The following is a 17,047-nucleotide window of genomic DNA, read 5'->3' as shown; positions in this document are numbered from 1 at the left end:
TCTGAGCACTGGAATACATGATAGAAACATGCATGTCTCAGTGTGTCTTGGAGTCTCTTGAAGACATTTTAAAAACATTTTCAAGATTGTTTTTCCTTGATGGGTTTTCTGCTTTATGCAATTACTTATCTTATTAATAGAACTCTGTGCTGCACAGTCTTCGTAAACCGCACAGTGTAATTGTTAATGGATCCTCTTTGATCATAGAAATGGAATGATCAACAATTGGAACGTAGCATATATTGGGGTTTTTTTTGTAAGAAAAAACTATGAATGTTTTCGAAAGTTTCCTATCTTGGAAATGTCCAGGTAATTAACAGTCCTTTACTGTAGATCAGTTCAGTAAAGAGTGAGAAAACTGGCGAGTGGATAGAGAACCCTACTTAAATGTTTTAAATTAAGCATTAGGAACCATAAAAAGAAGGCAACTGCATCAATTCCAACAGAGAAGTAATGAGTTTGCCGACTGATTTAAACCATTACAATCCCCTGTAGGTTAAATCTACCAATCTTGTAAAACATTGAATGTGGAGCAAAATGATAATGGGGAAAGATGTTCAGCCATTGAAAGCAGACGCGTGGCATTAACTATTTAAGGTAGTAACAACATACACTTATAAAAGTGATAGGGTTTTAAACCTGGAAATGGGAAGATTAGGCTGTGCAGTGACTTAGAACGCTGCTTTCTCACCTCGGGGATCAAGGTTTGAATTAATCTAGACCAAATAGAAAGCTCTTTGCTTTCTAATGACTGTAAGATCGTTGGTAAAAATGAGCTGAGCAAGTCTTAACTGGGAGTAAATCATGTAAATTCATATATAAAGAAACAACCATGATGCTCAACAATACCATTATTATTCATCCAGTCTCACTTAGAAATGTCATGAATAGAGTAGCCTGGACAATTGGAGTGCTTATCTGAGGGTGTTTTTTGTCGTAAAGATAATGAACTTGAATGCAATCCATTCAAGAGTTGGATAACAAACCCTCCAAAACAAAATAATAATTTGGTCACTCAATCCACGACTGTTTGTGGGACACTGCTGTGCGCAATTGGCTGCCACGTTTCGCCCACGATTCACAGTGGATTCACTTTCCAGTATATTCTGTGAAGCGCTTTGAGATGTCTCAAAGACGTGATAAGGCTCTCTATCAAATGCAAGGATTTTTCTTATAGATAGTTAATGCATGGGTATAAATCTTAATGGTAATCACAGATCATGGGCCTTTTTCCTGTCTAGGACTGTCCTACCCGTTAGAACTTTGGTTCACAGAGTTGAGGACAGGTCTAAACCTCCATGTCTCTATGTTATTTTGAACTATAATCGTGCCCCAGAAAAAAAAGACTTTTTATACAAGAAGTGTGATGAGGAAATATTACTGCCATTGTCAAAGGGGTTTGTTGCCTTCCTTTTGTAAATTTTGAAGACACGCATAATTGCGAGTTGTTGTGGCATAATAAATATGACCTATTTTGAAGATTTAAAATACATTAATTATGAAATGATCACACAGCAGTGCATAGCTATCATGGAGGTTGCACGGTGGTGAATAAGTTAATAGTATGTATTCCCTACAGCAAGTGAGAACTGCTCGGCCTGTCATATTAAAAGATGTTAAGCAGGAACTACACCGCGAGACCTTGACAGTTAATCCTATATATAAGTGATTACATTTTGAAAAATACATGGGTTTAGCTATAATTATTTTAATTCTCGCTTCCTTCATTTTACTTTTAGTACTGAATTCCACAGCTGCTGGCAGACTATAATTTTGCGGCTATTTTCTGAGTGCGATTTGCTGAGACCCTAATTGACCTGACACCCACTAGTTAATTGGCATTAAATTGGGTCCTGATTTTGACAGATATAGACCCATATCATACGTGTAAAAAAACATCTGTTTCTGAAGCGTCATTCTGCTATTAAAAAAAAATAGCTTTCATTCCGTTATATTTAGGCAGAAGGAGAACAGTTCAAGAGCTGAAAATGTAGTTTTATTTGTTATTTGTTACACAAGTGCTTGGAAGAAACAATGCTAGTATTAGTTGCTCGATTTTGGGTCTATGTGTTTGCTTGAACCATTGCAAAGGAATTAAACATTCTGTGTTCCTGAAACATATTCAAACATTCTCGGAAACCTTGCTGAAACTGACTGCCTATTGGTTAAATAAATCATTTCCTCTGTGAAAGTTTATTAATCAGTAATTGCTAAAATCAAAGGTTTTTCCATGTATTGTGTCAACCTCCTTTGCATTTCGTGCATGATGCCAGCGCATGTCTCCTGTCTAACATCCTGCTCTTGTATTTTGCAAAGATTTATTGTAAAGTTCAACTTTCTCATTGTGATTCACTGCTCTCACCTAGAGGCTTAAAATTTGGATCTGTTAATGATAATCACGAGAGTGTAATTCTCACCCTGTTTATCTCCAAGCTCTCAGCTCTCACTGAGATTCACTAGTGACGTGTCTCCTGTTTTTTTGCACGAATATTCCTCAACCATTTACTGCAAGATCCTAATTTCTGAAAACTTATTGAGATGTCCATGACATTATTCCCCTCACGCAGACGTAGTGTCACTCACCGATAGATTCAACCCTAAATTCATGGGAAGAATTGTGACTCTTTCACTTTCACAAAGATTCATCATGAGCTTGTCATATCTGAGGATTTGATGCTTAATTTCGCATTTATATAGCAACTTCCACAAAGGCCAATGTCTTGAAGTGTTTTCTAGAGAAGGTGACAGACACTTGACGGAAGGCAAGAGGTGACCATGGACATGGTTGAAGAGATCATTTTTTAGAACACTTTTAAAACACAGATAGAGAGGGAGCGAGGCATAGAGGTTTAGGGAAAAGGTTTCAGAGGGTAGGGGTATAATGGCTAAAGGCATGATTGCTGATGATAATAATAATAATAATCCTTGCATTTGTTATAGTGCCTTATCACGTCTTCGGGACATCTCAAAGCGCCTCACAGAATATACTGTAAAGTGAATTGACTGTGTATTTTGTGGGCGAAATGCGGCAGCCAATTGCGCACAGCAGTGTCCCACAGACGGTTGTGGACTCAGTGACCACATTTTTTGAAGATCGAGGTGCGACCATCCAAATTTGAATGGTTTGAAGCTTGTGAATGGTAGATTCGGGGAGGTTGGCAGCTTTGGAATTAACAAAGTATCTCTCTGATCTCTCTGTGATCTGTGTGATGAAATCACAGGGACCTCTCAAAGGGATCCATAAGAGCTTCATATCTGACAGGAATTCATCCCATGAGCCTTTTCTTATCTAAATTTACCAGACACTTTGTTTCCTTACAGCAATTCCCTAAACGCGCTCCTTTCTTGCAAACATTTCCAGTGGCACTTGTGTTCTTTTGCAACAATTTACTTTGATCTTTAAGGTGCATTGCCTTCTCACATTGATTCGCAGTGAAGTTTCTGTTGCTTCCAGACATCCAGTATGACCATTCTTATTACTCACCAGTATTCACTGTCATGCTTGTGAAGCTCTTGTTTCTAACAGAGATTCACCACAACACTCTCATTTCTCACAGGTATTTGCTGCGACAATGCCTGCAACACTCTTGCTGCTCATGCTAATCAGCTGTGACACTCTACTTTTTAAAAAAAAATTGCCTCAGCGTTTTCACGTTACTTTGGATTTTTTTTCAGAGTGCAGTTAAAGTTCTCATTTTTAGCACACACGTCAAAAGGGCTGCTTGTTTCTCAACGCTAAAAGCGTGTAGAGTAGTGCAACGACAGACCGATTGAACTAAGTGGGACAACAAAAGTGGTCATTTAACAAAAGGTACAATACTAAATCTCTCATCTGTCACAGAATCGCTCTCAATGCAAAAACTATTGAAGACACAAGGCCATGTCAGAGATCAAGCTTCAATGTCCAACCATGACACCTCTGGTCTCTCCCTTCGGGATAAGTCTCTGAAATGCTGACAGGTATGTGCAAGTGACATTTGGAAGCTGAGTGGCCAGCGGAGATGTTGTGCACTAACCTGTTCCTGCTTTACCTACAGAATGCAACTGTAACAGAAGAGATCTCCCCAATTTATAGCTTTAGACAAAATGGTAAGCGAGGGAAGTATTCTAACAGGACTGGAGGACACTTTCATTTGAATCGCAGGATGCAACTCTAAAGGACCAGATTAAATTAACAAAATTATAGATACTGCGACTGCAGAAATGAATAAAATTCCATTAATCTCCAACCAAAAGATTCCCACTGTTTTCACTGTTCCAACCCCTCACCTGAGATTTATGTAAATCGCTGCATTATTCTGTAATCTTACATTTGCATTAACACATCGTCAGGGTGTCTTAATAGAAATTACTGTGAATCATAGTGACTTGTACTTGTAGGAGAATGTGGCAGCTATTTGTGCAAAACATTGCCACACAAATAAAACATGAAGTGAATGACCAATTCTGTACAAAGAAACTCGCAATAAAATATACATAGCTCAGGGAAGCAGCAGAATGCATGTACTTACATGTTGAACGGAAGCCTTAAGTGCCAAAAGGAAGTGGGAGAATGAGATATAGGAAGAACAATGAATTTGGCAAGCTATTGTGTATCCGCAATGAATAAGGCATAGTAGGCTATTTGTATCTTTTATGTATTTATTCAACTGTGCATTCGGTCACCTAGTCATTATGAACAATTAGTTAAGTCAACACATACTTTTTGGCATAACTGCTTTGAGGTAGCTTACTGTGTAAAAGCTGATAATTATTTGGGGAGGACACGTTTACAGGGCTATGGGGAGAGTACGGGAGAGTGGGATTGATTTGGACAGCTCTTTTCGAAGAGCCAGCACATACACGATGGGCTACTTTCTGTGCTGTATAATTCTACGATTCTATGAAGGATTTAGAACTGTATACACATAGAGCACATTTATCTTATCAGCTAAGCTGTATCATTAAGAAGAATGGAAATGTGGGATATTTTGTTTGCATCCTTTATGAATACACCAGCCAAGTAAACTGCATGAATGAATTAGCGAGTCTCAAAAAAGAAATGTTTAATAATTTTAAGCCTGCAATTTTAAAAACTATTAGGCAAACACAAATGTGGATTTAACCATGTGTTGATTATAAGGATTAAAAACAGTAGCTTTGAACTAAATTTAAGGTACAATAGAGACGGAACAAAAATTCTAACTCAGCAAAATATGCCAAATGTGAAAGGCTGTTAAACTGGAAGCTTTATTCCTAACATATGCCCTTTCTCTCTAGCAACTCTACTAACTTGAGAGTTCAACTCACACAATTAAGGCATTTCAAGGAAAAACTAAAAAGCCAATGCAAAGTAACCTGACATTTAGGAGCTGATAAGAAAACAGTCAGGAGTCTATAACTCTGACTGCATGAACATCGAGGTCAATTCTTTCACAAACAGTCAATGGGAAAATCGATCTGGATTTCAGGAGAGTTTAATTAACAGATGAAAGCACCAATGAGTAACAGAAGCTTCCTGAGAGAAATGAGTGCCTGTTGAATAAAGCCTGAGGGCTGCTGTGTAAGCACTGAGCAGTAAATTGGTTCATGAGAAAAGGAATTCTGTTAGCATTATTAATGTTTCTGCAGTTAAAATCAGCTAACTTAAGATTGATAGCTTATCGTCATATAGAACCCCTTCACGTCTGATCCTTTTTGTGAAGTGTCATTAAAATATTAAGCAGAATCATCGAATGCAGCACAAAAGAAGCCGTTTACCCAAATAGTACTACATTTCCCAATTCTTCCACTGGAGGTATCTACTCCTATCCTACACCCTCACACACTCTTTGAAATGATTTTTCCCAGAGGAGTTAACGTGTGTATTTTGTGAGCATGCATTCACTCTTATTGACCTGAATTTAGTTGCTTCCCTAATTGTGTTCTGAGTGCTAAAGCAAGTCCTGCTGAAGCTCTGCACAAGTGATTTTTTTTAATGGGTTTCAGTATGTATTTTCACTGTGCTATTTAAAAAATACTCTTGTCTAAAGGCACTGGGCAGATCTAGATTCAGATTTAGACAAGATCTCAAGCAAGAGACCTGGTGAAACCTTGGGCAAATTTCCTTACTCCACACGCCTAATAATAATCCCTCAAGAAAAAAAAATTGGTCACTTCAATCCACGACTGTTTGTGGGACAATGCTCTGTGCAATTGGCTGCTGCGTTTTGCCCACAAATATACAGTCAATTTGCTTTACAGTATATTCTGTGAAGCGTTTTGAGACGTCTAGAAGACATGAAAAGCGCTATATCAAATGCAAGGATTATTATATTATCATTATTATAAGACAAGCTACTTACTCCACCACTGGAAGCAAAATCACTTTTCTTCCAGTTTTACAAACTAACTACCAGTCATTATTATGCAGTGATCCATGATGACTGTGTTTAATGCTCCTAAGCGTTTGTGGTAATTTTTGCCAAAAATAGGATTATTGGCAAAATAGCTCTTTTACTTTAAGTGCTTTACTTTTACTTTTATTAGGTGGAGCATTCCTGCAGAGAAATTCTGGTCATTAGCTTTCAGTGGGATTTTGAGCTGTGCCACCTTTCTCAATGGTGCCTGAAGGAAATTGCTTCCTCTCCATTTGATTTAACAATTTGATCTCCTCCTTATAGAAAACCCTCTCTACTGTCCTCCCACCACAACATCAAGCTATTTCTTGAGTTCCTGCAGATGCAATCCATGCACATTCAGTTGCCTATAAGATTCATTATTTATGAATCCTTCTGTGAATACACTACTGCCTTTTATTACATTGCCTATATTAAGGTTCCTAATCTCTGACAAGTAAGCAATAGTAAGTTTAAGTAAGGAGGCCATCTGGTTCATTACGTCTCTTCCCACAATGGACCTACTCTAATCCCCTGCTCATTCTCCAATACTCTTTAATGCCACTTTCCTTCAAATATTTATTCAAGTCACTTTTAAATGTTGTTCCAGATTATGCTCCAACAGCTATTTGTGGTAAAGTATGCTTAGTAAACAACCCTTTTACAATTCCTTTTTTTTCCTTCCTATTTACTTTTGATGCTAATCCTCACTCCATGTAAAATAGTTAAGACTGATTAATTCACAGACCAAGAGGTAGGAAATGTAAATAGCTGCCCGTTAAGCCATGTGAAATTATTTACGCCGTGATGCTGGTAGGGTCAAAAAACTACAAGTGGACTGTGAAACCGTCTGGATTTACAACTAGTGTTAATTGACACCAATTATAATTTGAATTGCTCTTTCTGTTGTATGAAATTTTCATATTCAATTGTGATTCCTCATAGCGATACTCAGTAATAGTTAAGCATACGAGTGCTTAAAAGCTTTGGTGCCCATAATCGCCCATAAAAATCTGGTGAAATACATTATTTGAGCATTGAATAACTGACAAATTGCCACTTTGTTATTTTTATTACAACCATGGATCTTTAAAACTCTGGTGTTTTTCTGAGTCAGATATACTGAACTTTGGCTGAATATTGCTCAGTGGGAAGTTTGTAGACTGGCTTTTAAAACGTATTACATTATAGAAACATGTTCAAATGATGCAGATACCATGGCAACTGGCAATGGTTATCTTAACAGCCTACATAATCACCTGCATTGCACTACTCTTGGGTTAATGTCCATTAACTAATTATCAGTCATTTCACAGAGAAAGATTACTCTAACGTTCATGAACTCCAGGTGCCGAGCATCAAGGTTCATGAAAAGACATTACATTATTGCTCTTAATTAAAATCCACATTATGGAGTCTCCTTATAGGCTTCAAATAATAACTTTAAAGTAGCTATAAGAAAGCGTGTTTTATTAATTCCACATGCCATCAGACTAGTGTGCTCATAACCCTTATTTTTCTGCTGCAAACAGGATTAGGATCTATGGTTTTCTGTCAAAATAATGTAGCTCCATTGTGAAAAATTGAGCTATCTCGTCACATCTACTCTTGATAAAGAGAATAACGTCAATGATAATGATAAATTCTTATAAATTCCTTCTAATCATGATTGTCTCGTGCTTAGGTCAAACTTGAGTGTCCCTTGTTAAGATCAACATATTAGCGCAATTTGGACTTCAGGGTCATTTGCACAGAATTAATTTCTACAAATGTCACATCTCAAATTAGTACTTCATTTTGCTTGGGGGGAAAAAACTTCTTCTTACATTATTTCATACCACATAGTCTGCGTCGCTTTCTGAAAAGATTATTGCTCTAGTACGCTCCATAATAATAAAAAAATCAAGTAAAAGTAAAAAAAGTAAAAAAATCAAATTCACTACAGCTCTTGAATAAGTAACACTCCCACTCACAGTATTAGCACTTCAATGCAAATTGACGGCCTTTTGTTTCTTCATTGGGAAATTTCTAGTCTGTAATCTACAGGATGCATTGTAATGATAAAGAGCACCAAAGTGGTTTCCTGGCAATATGATGAAGGAAGATGCTAACTGCAGAGTTAGACAATTGCAATGCTGCTGTGCAGAAACCATACCTCGGTTGAAGAAGGATGTGAACAGGCAGCATATAGTTCAGTTTCAGGAAGGTTTTCTTTCCCCAGTCTTTACACTTTTCAAAAAGCAAATAAAATATATCTTCCCCTAGTACTTCAAGTTTTGATTCTGTAATTTTTTGGGGCTCTGCCGGTTGTTGGGAAACATTGGGAAACCTATCATCCTGCTTAAGAGTATCCAAACGGAGTTTCATGTATCCCACCTATTCATGGAAATGCCAGAGATGTTTGTTGAGATGTTCACTCTCTCTGGAGGGACGGATCCTGCTTACCTAACTTTGGAGAGTTCTAGGCGCAGGTTGGCAAGAACCAAGGCTTGTCATTTGAGGTACTGCTGAAGTCTAAACAGCAAAATTTGCATAGCTTGTCTTTGATAGCACTGCCTGGCAAGCTTTCCTGCTGCTTGTTCAAGTAGGATCACCCTATCTGATAGGGCTTTGGCTCATAGGATAAATGGGAGTCGAGTGGGGAGAGTCCCTGCCCCAGTCACTGGTCTGACCTTCCAAGTCCTGCCGATGAGCCAGCCTGGCAGTGCTGTCATCAGTAGTGCCCTGGAACATTGTGGACCTCCCTAGGGCATAGGAACTGGACTACCGAGACCGCTGGAGAGAGTTGGCTCGAAACTGACATTCCATTGCCAACCATATTATATTGGAGCCAGTTCAGCTTCAAGGAGACCCCGCTTACCTTCCTCCACAAGAAGGATGGTTACTAGTTAGTCATTTAACATCCAACAAACATGGGTTTCAGCCCATGAAACCAGGAACTCCCTACGACCCAATTCATTGATTTATTGTCTATAAATGATCTTAAACTGCAGCGTCTATGTAATTTTAACATTCTTTTTCATCAATGAACTTAACTAGCCTTTTATCACTGCACTGGGAGCAAGAATTCTTCACCTGCAGTGTCTGTTAACTCTGCAAGCCAAATTCCTTATGGGCAAGTGGTCTAAACTAGACGAGCATTTGGAAGCAAATCAGACAGCACTTTCAATGTTAAGCTATGCGAATTTAGCTGTTTAAATGTCCGCAGTACCTTACTCACAGGTTCCGTAAAGCTTGGCTCTCGCCAAATCTGCATCTCTGGAATTAGGTACATGGGGTGTATCTCTCCATGGAGAGAGTGCGCATTCCAATCCACACACGGAAATTTCCATATGTAGGTGGCATACATGCAACTCTGTTTGGTTTGCTGGAACAAAGGCAAAGTTTTGCATGCAAGAGTGCACATCACATCAAGCTTGAAATTTTACTTAATCTTTGGCTGTAAGCTTATTTTGTCTTCAAATTTAAATTCATACACAATTGTTAATATTTTAATATTATCAAAGAATCAGGAGGATTGGAACTTTGAACTTTAAGAAGCTTAAGGGTGGCGCAGAGGACTTTTAAGAAGGGTGAACAGAGACCCAAGAGACTGGAACTCTGCGAGTACATCCTGGTGAATCAGATGGCCATCCTACCTCTTCTACCAGTTCTTTAACAACCTGGTGTTTCATCATAACCCTTAGTAGTGCTACTATCTAAATAGTACAAAAATTGGATGTAAATGAGAGCATTCCCTCCCTTCAATTCCTCATAGGAGCAATTATTTGAGTTGTTGAAGTACTAAATGTGAAGGTAGCATGACTTTGTAATACTAATCAATATTTTCTACTCTGCAATCCATTTGGGAGTGAATAAAACACTGTGTGGTTGATTGATTGCTTATTAAGTTGCTGAAATTAATAGCATCTGAAAACGATTCTGTTTGAAGTCTAAATGTATTGCTTATTATTGGTGCAGTATATTTGATGCTGTGCTGCCTTGGAAAAAAAAACTATGAAAACTTGGATGATTTGTAACTAGGTCAGCTGTTTGCTTCTATCTTCTTTGAGGCCATTCGATACCAAAGTATTCTGGGAAGAAATCCATCACCAGGTTTAATTATACGACCAGTATTATACTCAAAGTGCTCATCACGGTGGATACACTGTGGGTGGATTCTCAAAAAGAACCAGGACGGCTGTGGAAATTTCAAACACAACTGCATCAGGTAATTAAACAATTACGGAGTGGTAACTTGGTAGCAATTAGATTATAGTGGTCAGCAGTTTGACCTTTTCCTTTTAATTACTCACCTGGTTCAATCTGATAACATTTTCAAAAAGCACAGGTAAATGTATTCCAGTTTCATGCTGAACAAAGTGAACATGGAAGTTTATTTTTGTGCAGAATGAATGTTTTCCTTAATATTTCCTTTGAAAGTGCCTCTAAGTTAAGGATTCAAGCCTAAGCAATCTGTATTGATTGTTGTATTTTCTATGGACAAAGCAATACAGCCTGATCCAGACTATGCTAACTCTCTGCTCACCAGACTTTCCAACTTTTCTCTCAACAAAGTGCAGATTAGTCAGAACTCTGCAGCTCGTGTCCTTTCCTGTACCAAGCTCTGCGCGTCAATCACCCCCATCCTTGCCCGGCTTTACTGGCTTCCCATCCCCCAGAGGATCGAGCTCAAGATCCTTGTCCTTGCCTTTAAAGGCTTCCACGGTCCTGCTCCTCTCTACCTCTGCGATCTACTAAACGTTTACCAACCTGTCCGCTACCCTCCGCTCAGCAGGCACCGGCCTGCTCCCCTTCCCCTACCTTGCCTACCCCAGCTCAGGTGCAAACCTTTCACTGTCCAGTGTCTTGGGAAGTCTTCCTGGTGTGAAAGGTGCTATATCATTGATATTTTTTATAATGAATCATGAATCAGGTCTTGGGTGAATATGGACTTCACTCTTCCTCGCCAGACAGTGACTTAAAAGTAATTCTAAATCTGAAAGTTTAAAAAGTGGCTGTAATTCAAAAGCAAAATCACTTGCATGTTTAAAACCAATGTTTCTGTAATTCAGGTCTGCAAAAAAATTAGATTTGGGTTCCTCCTTCAGAGATGTGAATACATAGAGTGACTCTCATCAAAGCTAAGTCATGTTTTTTTTGATTGATGGTAGTTGAGCAAATGTCTGGCTAGGAATTGCGTTGAATGATCAAAGAGTAAGTGTGAACCTGGATCATTGAAATATCCCAATGCTTGTGGCCCAAGCATGTCATTGTGAAATAGAACTATATAGGACTGAAAAATAGTTTTGATGTGCAGGAGTTTTCACTTGATTATTTCTACGAGAAAAGAAAATTTCACAAATGTCTCTTCCTTTATGTTTTACTTATTAGTAAATTAAATTAATGAGGTGGGATTTTTTTGTAAAGAACAGTTCAATGGGCTGAATGCTTTACGCTGTTATGAAGAAGCTGTGTATACTTTGACTGGTTTTAATTATTTTGACTATAGTCTGATGATTCTTACGACTCACTTTTAACCCATGTCCACCTCAAAGTGTTTCCAATGCCAATCTCCACTAGGCAAGCAACAGATGGAATGCCAATCAATTCTTAGGAGGGAATGCAAAATTTGATACAAAGCTGGACTTGTGAGTTAATAAAATAATAATAATCCTTGCGTTTGATATAGCGCCTCATCATGTCTTCGAGACGTCTCAAAGGACTTCACAGGATATACTGCAAAGTGAATTGACTATATATTTTGTGGGAGAAAATGTAGCAGCCAATTGCGCACAGCAGTGTCCCACAAACAGCCACGAGTTGAGTTCCACTGGTTTGACACGTTTCCTACTGACTGGGTACAAAAACCCACTGAAGGTTTGTAATTGGACACTCTCTTGGTCAGAGGTAGGACAGTTCACGTAGAGGTTAGTGGCGGTAAGTATTGGTATGAGGGATCATGCAGCGGGAAAATGGTACGTGAATAATGGGTTCAAAAATAGATATATCATAGTGAGAGTTGGTCTCGTTGGTTGTAATAAAAGTGGGTCAAATGATTGAAAATGTCAATTCGCTAAAAATCACTGCATTGCCTCATTAATTGCATGAGTAGTTCTTCAATGGCATTGCCCAGAGATCATTAGAACCAATTACAACTGACAGAACCATAAACTCTAATTGTGGCAGTTTAAATGTACTTTGCTGCTGAGTGCATTATTTAGTAAAACGTATGACTGATTAATTGTAACAATAAGCCAGTTAATGGTCAATTAACCCACTGAGCAACACAAAACGTTAAGTCAACTTCATCAGTATGAAAGAGAATGATCTCGTGAAATTATAATGTTCACAAAAGAAATAAAACTATCAAGTATGTTAAATATTTCTGTTGTTTTCTATCAGCTTTTTGAGGGTTTAAAATGGCGACCATATTCTATTTAAAAGACTTCCATACATTTTAACAGTAGAAGAGGCCAGAAGTTCTTATGTGATAACCTGGATGATTTAGAGCTTCAAACTGTTCAACACTCATTTAAAGGAGAATCTGACGTATCCCTAGATTTGCAATGAAGTCATTAACAGGTTGACAACACTATTGAACTGTGTACAATAGTATTACTTCAGCAATGATTGCATTGATGCACAAGTAAAACTGTCTATCATTCAATTCAACACAATATTAGATAAAATCATTGTGATGAATATTCATATCAATACTGTACTTTATGTTGCCTTTCACATGGAATATGATTCACAGTTTACTTAAGCTTCGAGTGTGGGCTGACTTAAACTGTTAGCCCTTTTAATGAAGAAACAGAATTAAAAAAACATTTAAATTTACACAAAATGCCTTCCGGACAGGATTAACCTACATAATTTGCACACAGCTGGCTTCCTTATGTGTGCAATAAACAAACTCCACTTCTGTGTGCATTTCTATGTGTATATATAGTGAAAGAAATGGGTACTTTTAAAGTCAAATGCTTATTTAATGCAAGAATATGAACAATGCACTTTCACTACCTTGGTAACATAATGTCTTGAAACATTGTAAGAAGGTTGCTAAAGGGTAGATTGTTTTATGAGTTTCACATTCCTGGAAGAATTCATCACTTTTCCTACGTTTACAAACAGTCTTATTGTAGATAATTGTATGATACCTATTGAAAGAATAATGAAATAAAATTATATTGATTTCATTTTGATTTAATGTATTAGTACACTGTACATGGTAGTTGCCTAACCTGCAAACATTATTAATTTAAAATATTTAAGTGATGGCAAATCATTATTGTCATTTTAATTGTGAGACAGAACAATTTGAATAGATGCCTTGACTTATTTTCTTGGCATAATGTTCTGGTGCAGATTATAATAGTAATAATCCTTGCCTTTGACATAGCAGCTTATCATGTCATTGAGACGTCTCAAAGCGATTCACTGCGCTATACTGTGAAGTGGATTGACGATGTATTTTGTGGCTGAAACTTCTATATTATATATAAATGTTCTACGTAAGAACATTCACTTCATTTAAGCCCTTCTCCCTTTTGACTGTCCTAGGATGATTCACTTCACTCGTCGATTATAATTTGTAAAGCAAGCGCTCTGACAAATTGTTTTTATGCCAAAAGCATTATTTAAAAGCAAGTTATTGTTCATGTTGCTCCTCATGCTATCTTGAGACTAGTTACACAACTAAGCTGACAGTATTTTCTTAGATCATTGCATAGAAATTCCATCTGGGTTTAGGTTTACTATATTAGTAAATATCTCCAGAATATCTAGAATTTGTCAAATTCTTGAATACAGTGGTTAATTTTAAAGCTTTTTTTAAATGACGTAAAATGGAATTCAGGGTTAAAACTACATTGAACAATTTAATTCTGTACTTAAAATTATGCACCCTCTGAAATCATGCATCAGGAATACAGAGTACACTTGTTAGTGCAAGACAGAAGACTTACTTGGACCATTGGCGGGAGAGCCTTCAGCCACTCTGCCCCCAACCTCTGGAATTCCATCCCCCAATCACTCCGCCTCGACCCCTCCTTAGCCTCCTTCAAGTCCCGCCTCAAGACCCTTCTCTTCGACCATGTCATCGGGCACCCCCCTTCCCCTCCCTTACCCCCCCAACCCCAACTCGAGTCTGAAATGCTGTACTCTGTCCAGCGTCTTGGGACGTCCTCCCGACGTGAAAGGCGCTATAGAAATGTAATCTTGCTGTTGTTGTTATTTCCACCACAAAACAATTGTCAGAATGACAACAACTGCTTTGGAATGAATAATAATTATTGTAAAACATAATGGATATTATGGGAGCAATTTTCAATAATGCAATCTCGTTTTCAATTCAGTTGATTATAAACCAGTTGTTTTTAAATGTGATTTTCCCCCTCAGTAAGTATCATTTCATAATCACTCCCATTCTTTCATTACTTGATGTTACATTATACACCTCTAAAGAATTTCTAATTGCATTGGAGTTGAATGTGTAGAAGAGAAGTCATTTAGCCAAAGACCTAGTTAATTGTAGGGCTATGAAATGCATTCCTTTTTATATTAAAAAGTTAATAGCAAATGGACTGCACAAATCACCCTGTTCTCCTGCTGTATAAACAAAGCATAAAGTAGTCAATTGAAATGGATGGAGCTTGGAAGAAGCAACAAAGAGAATTGGACAAACCGTACTGTGCAGCTGGCAGACAGACACATTTCAGAGGCCTTTAGCCTCAAACAAGGAAAATACTGCACATTCGTTGAAACAAAATGTGAAACAAAGGTTTACAATGAATGCGATTGAATTGGGAGAGGGAAACCTAGAGAGGGACCCTGGAGCACCGCTCTCAATGTCAAGACAATGGATCAAAGCAAACAAAACGCTGGGATATGAGGCCAAAAGAGTAGAATACAAAGCTCCAGAGAATGTTCTGTAGCTCTATTAAGCCCCAGTCAGACTATACAACAACAACAATACCAACAACAAATTACAGTTGTATAGCGCCTTTCACGTCGGGAGGACATCCCAAAGTACTGGACATTTAGGGATTTGGACCAGAGCAGGGGTTGGGATCAGGGAGGGTGGAGGACAGGGAGGGTAGGGATAGGAAGCTGACTGAAGGCACAGTCGAAGAAGAGGGTGTTGAGACTTGCCTTGAAGGAGGCAAGGGAACAAAGCAAAGGGACTGTGGGATGGAGTTCCAAAGGGTGGGGGCAGAGAGGCTAAAAGGTGACTGCTGATGATACATTCCTTGGAGAAGATACAGAGAAGAACAGCATGTTTGGCCTCTAATGGAAAGGGATGAGTTATAAACCTAAATCTCGCTACAGTTTAAAAGAAAGCGGTTGGCAGGGGAGACAATTGAGATGATATAGATAGGTAAAAGCTGGAATACTACTTCAGGTGACAGGAAGTCTAAGGCGAGCAAATCCACAGACAAATGGTGTAGGGATAAGGTGGGGGACAATGAGAGGAAATGACAGAGAGAAAGAAGGCAGAGAGACCGATATAAACAGAAGTCAGAGACTTGTGCACAAAAATTAATTATCTCTCTATTATAGATCTTCACTCCTATATGAGATCTCGTCCCTATGTTCCAAACATGCTATCAAAGACATGAAGCCTTGGAAATATCATATCTGACTTTTATTTTCTCCCTTCGGTCATTTTATTAAATATAAATAGAAAATCTAGAAGGATTTTTACCACAGGCTCTGAGAAGGATTTTTAAAATATAAATAGACGTACCATTTCATTTGACAAAAAGAGTGCGTACAAAGTAACTTAAAGCAGTAGCTTTATAAACAATAGGTTATACCCAGTTATTTTTATTCCTATCATTGCAATGTGTTAACCAGTAAATAATGCATATTGTTAATGGACGTTTTGGACTTTGTTCTGGAAGGCAGTGTGTTCTGTTATTCGGAAGCTGGTTCTTGTTATTCTGCTCACTGAGGCATGCAGTCAGTGTGCAAAATATGAGTCATTCTTGAGGGAGAAAGATTTCAGTGCAAGATGCACGTGACTGATGTTTTGCACTTAAGTTTTCCGAGAGTTGGAATTTAGGATGAAAACAGGTCAAGTGCTTTCCTACCAATATGATTTTTGTGGCACATAAACACATTCGCTGAAATTAATTGCATTTGTGAAATTACTATTTCTTATGCTCAGTTATTCATTGCTTGCCGGATGAGCAATCCTTTGGATGAGACATTAAACCAAGGTCCTATCTGCCTCTTCAAGTGGACGCAAAAGATCCCATGAGACTATTCAAAATAAGAAAGCAGTTTCTTCCTGTCTCCTGGCCAACAATTCCCCAGATAAAATTGATCGCTCACTTCATGCACTTTGGGACTCTAACCTGCATGAGGGGCGCTGTATAAATGCAAGTTGTATTTGTTGATCAAGGCTGTTCATGGAACATTGCTGTGTGCAAATTGACTGCTGCATTCAACTACAAAGTAAACAGTTACTACAGTTTACAGTAAAATTTATGAAACGCTTTGAGAAGTTCCCCCGACATGAAAGGTGCTACATCAACTGCATGGATCATTATTTATTGTTAATTACATTCTATATTTGTCATATCAGCTTGTCCAGGTGACCTACTGACTTCATTGTCAATGGTGATGGTGATTTGTTAGGCTTAGTCTCATTTTTAATGTCAAAAACGTGTTCTATAGAACCACATAACTTAGATTCCTCATTT

The sequence above is a fragment of the Callorhinchus milii genome, unplaced genomic scaffold (genome assembly GCF_018977255.1).
Source record: "Callorhinchus milii isolate IMCB2004 unplaced genomic scaffold, IMCB_Cmil_1.0 Scaffold7, whole genome shotgun sequence".
Lineage (NCBI taxonomy): Eukaryota > Metazoa > Chordata > Chondrichthyes > Chimaeriformes > Callorhinchidae > Callorhinchus > Callorhinchus milii.
The sequence above is the reverse complement of the archived record's forward strand: the minus strand, read 5'-3'. Positions refer to the sequence as shown.